Source organism: Manis javanica, chromosome 16 (assembly GCF_040802235.1).
Source record: "Manis javanica isolate MJ-LG chromosome 16, MJ_LKY, whole genome shotgun sequence".
NCBI classification, from domain to species: domain Eukaryota; kingdom Metazoa; phylum Chordata; class Mammalia; order Pholidota; family Manidae; genus Manis; species Manis javanica.
This window is the reverse complement of record NC_133171.1, coordinates 48,988,554-48,997,926: the sequence shown is the minus strand read 5'-3', so window position 1 is coordinate 48,997,926 and position 9,373 is coordinate 48,988,554.

Genomic DNA, 9,373 nt, shown 5'->3' with positions numbered 1-9,373 from the left:
CTTCAAAATATTTATATCTTTGGATGTGGGACTCTACGATTATCAAGAAGCACTAGTTAAAGAATTAACCAACATGCTGTGACTTCCATGTAAACAAAAAGAAATAATCGTGTTATTGACCACTGACAGCTTTTATTTTTATCTATTTTTTTTATTAAGGTATCACTGATACACACTCTTATGAAGGTTTCACAAGAAAAACAATGTGGTTACTACATTCACCCTTATTATTGTGTCCTCCCCCTCATACGCCATTGCAGTCACTGTCCATCAGTGTAGTAAGATGTCACAGAGTCCAAACTTGTCTTCTCTGGATCACTGACAGCTTTTAAAACAAACTTTCTGTCTTAATGGCAAGAATGGCATGAGAGGCTACATGAAAAAGAAACTAAGAAAGAAGCAAAAAAAGAAAATAAAGAGGAAGAAGCCATAGGCCACAGAAGCAAGCACAGATACTGTGAAAGCAGAGAAAAGAACCAAGCACAAAATGAACTGGCTCTGCCTCCTCGGGAGGACAAATGGCATCAGCACTCACGTTTGCAGCCTGGGAAGAAATAAAGGCAGACAGACAGTCACACTGGAAGCATGCTGAGGGGTGCAATCCAGCAGTGTCTGAGGATGGAGAATGAAAGGGCATATGAAGCCAAGCCCCACTTACCATAATAGCCCTATGGAATATGTCAGAAAAGGCCATGTTAAAGAGCTCACTGAGCAGTGGAATTCTACTTTCAGGGAGCAGAGTAGCAACATGTGATTAAGACAAGAGCTAAAGCCTGTAGAACATGGTACACAAAGCAGCATGACACAGTTAACCACATCTTGGGAGCTATAACAGGATACAGATTTCAAATACTTTCCAGTAAACATCAGTAAGGTAACCTCATCTCTAATACGTGTCTACTTGAGATTTAAATGTATTAGGCTGCCAATAATTTGATCTTCAATAACCAAACTCATCATACACTCTTCTCTCCTATCTCTACTCTAAAGAATAAAATAATGGGCCCTCATCATTCTTGATAAGTGAGACTGTAATTACTACCTAAACTACTCTTGGATTCCAATGTTGTATTTCAAATGAACTATCTGAAACACTCTTTACCTGTACGGTAGACAGGATTTTGCACTGCTAGTTCAAAATCTACATCTTTGGATTTGAGAAGCATGTTAATTCCCTCTTCTTCAGTAACAAAGGTCATTCAGATACCCATAGCAAAGACAGTGAATATTGGTCCATACTGAAAGAAAACACATAAATATAGATTAGCAAGCATTTCTGATAAGTTACTGGGCCATGGGTTATGCCAGAACACTAATACTGAAATTACAGTCAAGATACAAATTATTATGGTTATATATCTTAATTACAAATGTTGACTGATACTGCCAAATCTAAATTATAGAAATCCTTATTTATTCTGTCCTAAATACTTCCTTAAGTATCATGCCATGGCCCACTGTGACCTGGCTTCATTTACCCTCCAAGGTCATTAACCCCCCATGTTACCATCTCCCCTGCCCTTCTCTGCTCCTGTACACACACTACACTCCAGCTTTAGCTTGTTTGGGTCCCTTGCTCTGGACCCTCAAACTCAACACTCCTATGTCTGGGCCTTCATACAGCAGTTCCCTTGCCTACAGAGTCCTCTCCCCAACAGTCCTGCTTATTTCCAGCCCACCCTTCAATTTCCCCTTGAAATGCCATTTCCTGCAGAAACCTCCTTTGACTTCTTCAGACTACTTTATGAGCTCCAGATAAGGGTTCCCAGAGAGTCCTGGGCCTCCCCTTTCACAGACCACCACCTTTTCTTGGTTTTGGTTGTTGAACTTCCTGCCTTCCTAGCTGGACCAGAACTATTCTGTTTGCTAACTTTAGGGCAAATCCCTAGTACAATGCCTGATACAACATGTGCTTAATATGTATTCATTAAGTGTTTGATCATATTTATGAGTAGTAGGGATATGATTTTACTGTGAAGAACCCATCTATCCACTTGTATACATTTTCTAGAAGAGGTAAATCTACAGAGAAAGAAAGTAGATTAATGGTTGCCAGGGGCTGAGGGAATGACTGCCTAACGTGCAAGAGGATCTCTTTGGTGTGTAAAAATGTTCTAAAATTGGGTAGTGGTGATAGTTGCACAACTCTGTAAGTTTCAACATTTTTCCAAAGACATACAGACAGTCAAGAGGCTGTGAGGAGCAGCAGGTGCTCCCATAGGACGCTGGTGAAAGTATAAATTGATACAAGTTCTAGTGATCAAGTCTAGACTATCATATTTAAACACACATCTGAACTGATCATTTAATTGCAGTTTAATTCTGACCACAGGGGAATAAAAACAGCATAGATGCTGTAGTCAATCTAATACTTTTCTAGCTGGTCTTGCCCAGCTCCAATCTGCTTGCAATGCCATTATGCCACAACCAACCCTGCCTACAGCCTCTCAGGACACCATTCATAGGACTTTGTAACTGATTATATGTAGAGGGTGAAGGTGGGAAAGAAGGAAAAAGGGCTTTTATGTTTCTCGTGTGGGAGACGATGAGGATGGGTGAGAGCACTGATGAAGAATAAAATCAGGGCCAGGAAGGGTGACGCGCAGGGAGATCATCCAAGCACAAGGGAATACTGAGACCAATTCTCTTTATACATGGGAATCAGGAAGTGTAAATGACAAAAAAAAGTACTTAATATGTGACAAATGCTATGTTAAACTCTTTACACACATTTTTGAAGTCTTACAAGAACTTAGTAAAACAGGTGGTGTCATCATTTTTCACATGATAAAAATATGGCTCGAAGTATAAGAAACTTGCTCAAGTTCATAGAGTGGCAGAGCTGGGAAATCTGGCCAGATCTGGTCCATTCTAAACCCTGTTCCTGACTAATAATGAATTGTCTTCCTCAAGATCCTGCAGTAAGTTATAAAAATGTTAAAAAGAAAAGAGATAGTGTATGATGATGGGGAGATGTTACCAGAGAAAGGCTGGCTAACCATCAAAGATCACCAGGGTGGCATTGCCTTGTTGATTAGCCACAGTACAGGACCCTGAGCTAAGAAGCCTGGCTCATGGGCACTTTCAAGCAAAGTGGCCTTGCAAATGCCAGCCTCTCCTCAGCTGAATTCACTGAAATTAATGATTGGACAACATTATCGGTTCATTCACATTGAGAAATACACTTGGCAAGTGATCCAGATGCTGAAGTCCTCTCGTCAGCATGCTTCCTCCTGAACTCAAGCTACAGGGGAACTAAATTATTATCAGAACGTTGCTTGCTGAACACAGAATAATAACAGGAAGAGCTTGTTTGTAAACTTAATATTTAAGAATATGAACCCAAGAGCCTTTATGTGTTTAGCTCGACAGTAGTAGGCATGGAGAAGGACTCTTTCCAGCAGTTATGGCAACAGGCAGACCAGAGAAGACAACATGGGTTCACATATACTTGAATGATTCCAGTGGTACAACTATGCCAGTGAGGAAAAAACAAGTCAGCATTCAGTGCCCACACATGCTCCTGCCCAGAGGCTCAGCATATCCCATCTCAGTATGTGATATGCTACCCATGTCATACAGCTGTATGATCTCCCCCTTTAACTTCTATTCAAAACCCAGCTAAATTCAGTCCCAATCCCTTCTGCTGGGTAGGGTTAGTATGGCCTTTACTTTGTTCAGTCCCCGACTAACACGTATTTCATTTGCATATGGTTTGGTTGCCTACGTCATTAACATGAGGAAAACGTCTGGCTGCCAGATCAATTAGAAATGAATCCATCATCCCTTCTTAACTAAGACCTCTGCTCCCTCTTCTAACTGCAGTTATATCATAACTTCTTTATTTTTGGTTTCACAAGAATATGGCATGGTCATAGTTTCATATTCTTTATTTTGTCTGTATCTTCACACATTTAATGGACCATGATGTGTTCTCCTGAATCCACTAGTAGATTCTCAGTCTGCCAATATAACATGCTCAATATTTGCAAACACATATGACATAAATACCGCTTCACAGACTCTCTAACCAAATGCATCTTACACTCTAATTGCTTAAGCTTATTTCTCTAGTCTGATAGAGTTACTGATCATTATTACCCATCTCCTGTAAGCCAAGCCAGACAGGAACTGGATCCAAGCCACCCTTTCTTTGATGGTTACTTCCAGTGTTCCCTCTGTGACTTCCCTCTGTGATTTGTTAGCATTTGTATCTTCCATTGCTGATTAACTCTCATCACTTTGGTATTCTTTTTGGTACTGTTACACCTTCATTCAAGTTACTCAGGTCCTTCCAAGCTAGAAGCTCTTTTCTCCATTTAATGTGAAATTTTATGATACATCAGGTATCATACATCTTATGACCTAACTCTCAAAGGACAATCTTTCATCATCACTTTCAAGTTCTTACATGCCGCCTTGTCATACTCCACATACAAACTACACATAAAGGGACCCAGAATTCAGGCATGCTGAGTCCCAACCTTTTAGTTAGTAATGGTTCAGTACAAAGAATCCTGAAATAGGAGCCAGAAGCGTGTGGTCTAGCTTCACAACATGCTAGTAGGCATTTGGTTGTAAGCTTCAGTGTCCTCATCTATAAAATATGGGTATCAGTACCTTTCCTTTCTATTATAAATTATTCAGAGAAATCTGTGAGACATAAGACATAAAATGTTTTGTATGTTACAAAGTGCTCTGCAGGGATCAAATACCAAAATACTTGTTTCAGCCTAAGTGGATTCAAAATGATGCTCATTCAAAGATGTGTATGCATATATGTAGAATATTTATATAATTGCTTGAAATATGTACTAACTTCTTTGGTTAATCTTTCAGACCCCTTGGTCACTGGTGTTCTGGCTTACTTATGAAAAAATCAGAGAGATGAGTGGAGTCAGTCTATTTTAAGCCCTTACAGATGCAGCCCTTAAAGATACAGTGTTCAGTATCATTGAAAAATGGTCATCTGCAACACACCCCCCCTATCATTCCTACCTCGTTAGGAAGACCTTACTTCACAGAGACTGTGATTTATAGGGGGCAGCACTTTATTTGTCTCTGGAAACCCAAGTTCTTTTTGACTCCTCTTTTTGTTCAAAAGCAATCTGATTGGATCACAGAAGGCCACCAAGTGAGACCCAACACTGCACTTTCTAAAGAAGAATTGATCCTGATCACTTACTTTGGGCAAGAAGATTCGACCTTCTAGATGCTATTCTATTCTGAGGAGCCTGCTTAGAGGAGACTTGCCAGGAGGAAGACAGCATCTCAGATCTGAAGTAGACAATAGGAATGTGGAAGAATATATACATTCATAGTGATTAAGAAATGTATTTAGCCTGTAATGTCTATTTTCAATTGAAATTTGATAATTCATTTTTTCTGTTGTGGAAGTGTATATACTGTAAATTATAGGGAAGTAAATGAAAATCCATGAAAGAACAGTTTGAATTTCCCTTGTGTTGAAGGAAGTTGATATACCTTTTCTTGTCAGGAGAATGAAAAAAATCAAGTTGAGATGATATTTGGATTTCAAGGAAGGAAGCTTCTTTCTGTCAGTTTCCCATTGTTAGATTTATGTGAATTGGTTAGCATTTCACTGCACATGCTGAGGACCTCCAGACAGCCACAGACTGAATCTTGACAAAAACAGAGAAGTGTTTGCTTTGTTACATATCGCATTGCAACTTGAATTTGTTGCTAGCTCTCAAGAATCTCAATATGTTTTTAAAAACTCTGACTTATTTGATTAAAGCTCAGATGGATAGGTCCTTTTTATTAAGTGACTTCTGTTACCAGCCTTTCGGTGGCATTTTAAAAACAAGGCTGAGATGAAGTTGGCCCATTCTGACATGCATCCTTTCTTATCTCTTTTCTAGCACTAAAGGCTCTAAAAAGAGAGAGAGAACTCAGAAATCACACTAAAGTTGTCTCTAACCTGAATCTTGATCAGTTTGACAAAACTTCCTCCCTTTAAAAAGTGATAAATATAAACTGCCTGTGGTATAGTTATGTCTCCAGTCGCTGAATCCAATCCCTTTTCTTATTTTAGAAAGGTGAGAGATTTCAGATTCACCTGTGTACTACCTGCCCCAAACTCTGGACCGGAGGCATTTCTGGATGGATGCCACAGTTATGGATAGAGGCTGTAACTGTCAAAAGAGGAAAACTCAAAAACCTCTCAGACCCAAGAAAGACCTTACAGCTGACCAAACAGAATTTCTCATCATGGACATGAATGATGTTGAACAGAAAAACATTTACAAGTGCTCTGTGATTGCACTAATGTTTAATCACTGCCACTTAGGAGGGGAAATATACTTCAATATATATTTTAATATGATGTACTAATATGCAGTGGCTCATTGTTTTCCTATAGAATTTGTAAAATGTGGGGTTTAATCTCTTAAAAATCTTTAGGCAACCTAAGACAGGCACAGTCACAAGGGGGCCATCAGGTGAGAAATTGGGGATCAACAGAGGTGAGGCTTAGAACCTCACCTCCGTGTTTTGAGAGAAATCTGCATCCGTGGATGTTTTGTTGCCCTTGTCTAGCTTGGATTAATACTTAGTCTATAGGCACAGACCTGATCATCTACATTTGTCCTCTTACAGCACTAAATTATGCTTTCTATCTTATCTTGCATCTACCTACCACTTCAGCATTTCATTAAAAAAAAAAGGAAGAAATGTGGGATTCACATATAAATCAAGTATAAAAATCAAATGAATAATCATATCTGACTTGATTGTTTATAGTTCATGATGCGTGATCAAAACTGAAAGTTTCTGTGATGACTGCCCTTGCACTGTTCACCATGTAAGAACTTACTATGTAAGAACTTGTTCACCATGTAAGAACTTGTTCGTTATGCTTCAGAAGATTGGAGACTGTTGAGAATTAGGCTTGGGGTCGATTAATGATTGTGCATTGAGTCCCCTATACAGAATTTTATTGTTGTTAACAACCATTTGATCAATAAATATGAGAGATGCCCTCTCAGAAAACTAAATAAATAAATTAATTAATTTAAAAAAAATCGTTAGGTGGTCTGTTTTTCCATTGTGTTTGTGTGTCTGTATGAATTGAGTTGTTAAATATGTTTAAACTATGTACTTAAGAGTCCCAAGTGTTCTGCATTGGAACCACTGTAAGGAATTTCTGCTTTTTATGTTTTATAATTTTTTAATTAAGTAAAGACTCTATCAGAATACTTAACATTCAAGGTGGACCACGAAAAAAAATATTAAGTTTTATTCTTTGAGGGGCTTGGAGTGAGAACATTGCTTAAGTATTAAAACTGTTCTTGGTATCTGGACTCAATATGAATAATTAGAAGTTTTTAACCTGAAATGAATGACCCCTTTGGATCACCTAGTTTAACCCTCTCATTTTACATATTAGGAAACTGATAAGCTTCTTAGTAGCAGAGCCAGGATACAAAAATACAGGTTTCCTACTTACTATTACAGTTGACAGTTATTGTACACCAATCAGGTACTGAGTAAATGCTTTATGTCATTTTCACAACAACCCAGTCCAGTGATCTTGAATCTTCCAAAAACAGATTTTTTCTTTATGGCATTTTTGTCTTATACATTTTAAATTAATTTGAGCACAAATTTTAGAATGGGCTCACCATGCATTAGCTGAACATTAAGACCCTGCATAGTCTGATCAAAGCCTGTTACCCAACACATATATCCCATCACATTCATACTATCCCAGTGAAATCATATTCATTCATGTACCTTGGAACTTTCATTTATTTTTAACAACTTAAATCACCTTGTTCCTCTCCAAAACAGTCCACAGTAAATAGGAATTAAAATTTCATAAGTTTGTGTCTATACTAAGAGACTTAACTGTTTGAAGCTCATTTTCTTACTATACTACTGTTATATGTGGTATTTATCTTCAGCTCAGCATTGATAATACTTAGCATCGACTTCTCTTTTGCTTAACTTTCACATTTTTTCTTTTCCCAAATGACTTTCTTCTTATTGAAATTTCTTTTTGGTTCTATACAGTTCTTTGCTGTTTATATGCAGAGGTGAATTAGCAGGTATATCTAAATAGAGATAACACTTTTTAAATATGTTTTTAGTGCAAAATAGTGTATCTTTATCAAGTACTCCAAATCCTATTTGATTATAAGCCACTAATGGGAGGACTGTATCTTGTTTTTATTATAAATCTCTACTTTCAGTAGCATTTCTTTGCTGTTAGGTACTCAACAAAAGTTGATTATAGTTACATGTAATGTGAATCAATTAATTTTGTCTTCATTATTTTAATCTGTGATCATCGTAAAACTAGTCTGAAATTTCACTTTGCTAAGAAAAAAGGCAACAAATTCAGGGAGATTTTAAATATAAAAAAGAATTTGCTGTCTGTCATCTTCAAATTTTTAAGCACAACCATTTATTTAAATTGAAATACATGTTCTTCCCTTAATTATACATGTAATTCTCTTAACAGTTAGTGAAAACAGATTTCCTCCGGACCTCCAGTGGAAAATGTTTTATTTTAATGCTTGATGGTTCAAAAAATTAGGGGAGTCTTCAATTCTCTTCTCCTTAATGAAACCATGACTCTTCAAGAATGATTACCAAATATATATCATTTTTAATGCCAGGTAATGTGGATGAAAGACTGAACCTGGATTCTAAAGACCTTTATCCAGTTTGGGTTCTACTTCTGGAAGAGTGGTATTATAAGCAAGTCCTTCTGCTTCTCCTGGTTTCCATTATTCCATTTCCTTTAAAAGATGAGGTGATTAAACTCTTGAATCTTAACTTGCATTTACTTGAAGGAGGCCATTATACTTTATGTCCTGTGAAAACATTAGGATTTTTTAAAATTTTTATTGGGATTTGTGTTTTCCTGTATTTAATTAGTATCTCACATTTCAAGATCAGGAAAGGCTTATTCAGGCCTTAAAGTATAATACAAACTTTATATGGCTGGAGGTGTTACACAGAAACCTTCCTTCCGAGTAGCAGATTCATCTGCCTTCAGACAACTGAGCATGTTACTCCTATTCTAACCTTCAAATGACCCTTTATACACACGAATACTGTATCTAAGACCCGTCAGTCTGACTCCAACCTGTTTTTCTAACCTCTGCATTTCACCGCATACCTGCATTCCACCTCCTTGCAAATGTATGGCTCCACTTATTTTTCTGGAGATGCTCTTCACTTGGCTGCTTCTCATGCAGTGTTCCTGCTGTGCTTCTGCCCAACTTTCCTCCCACTGCCACCACTCATTCTTCATTTTCATTGTTTAAATCCTACTTTAATATGTAGAATGATCTCTGAAGACTTCAACATTTCTACACCTCCACGTCTCATTCCTTGTCCCACT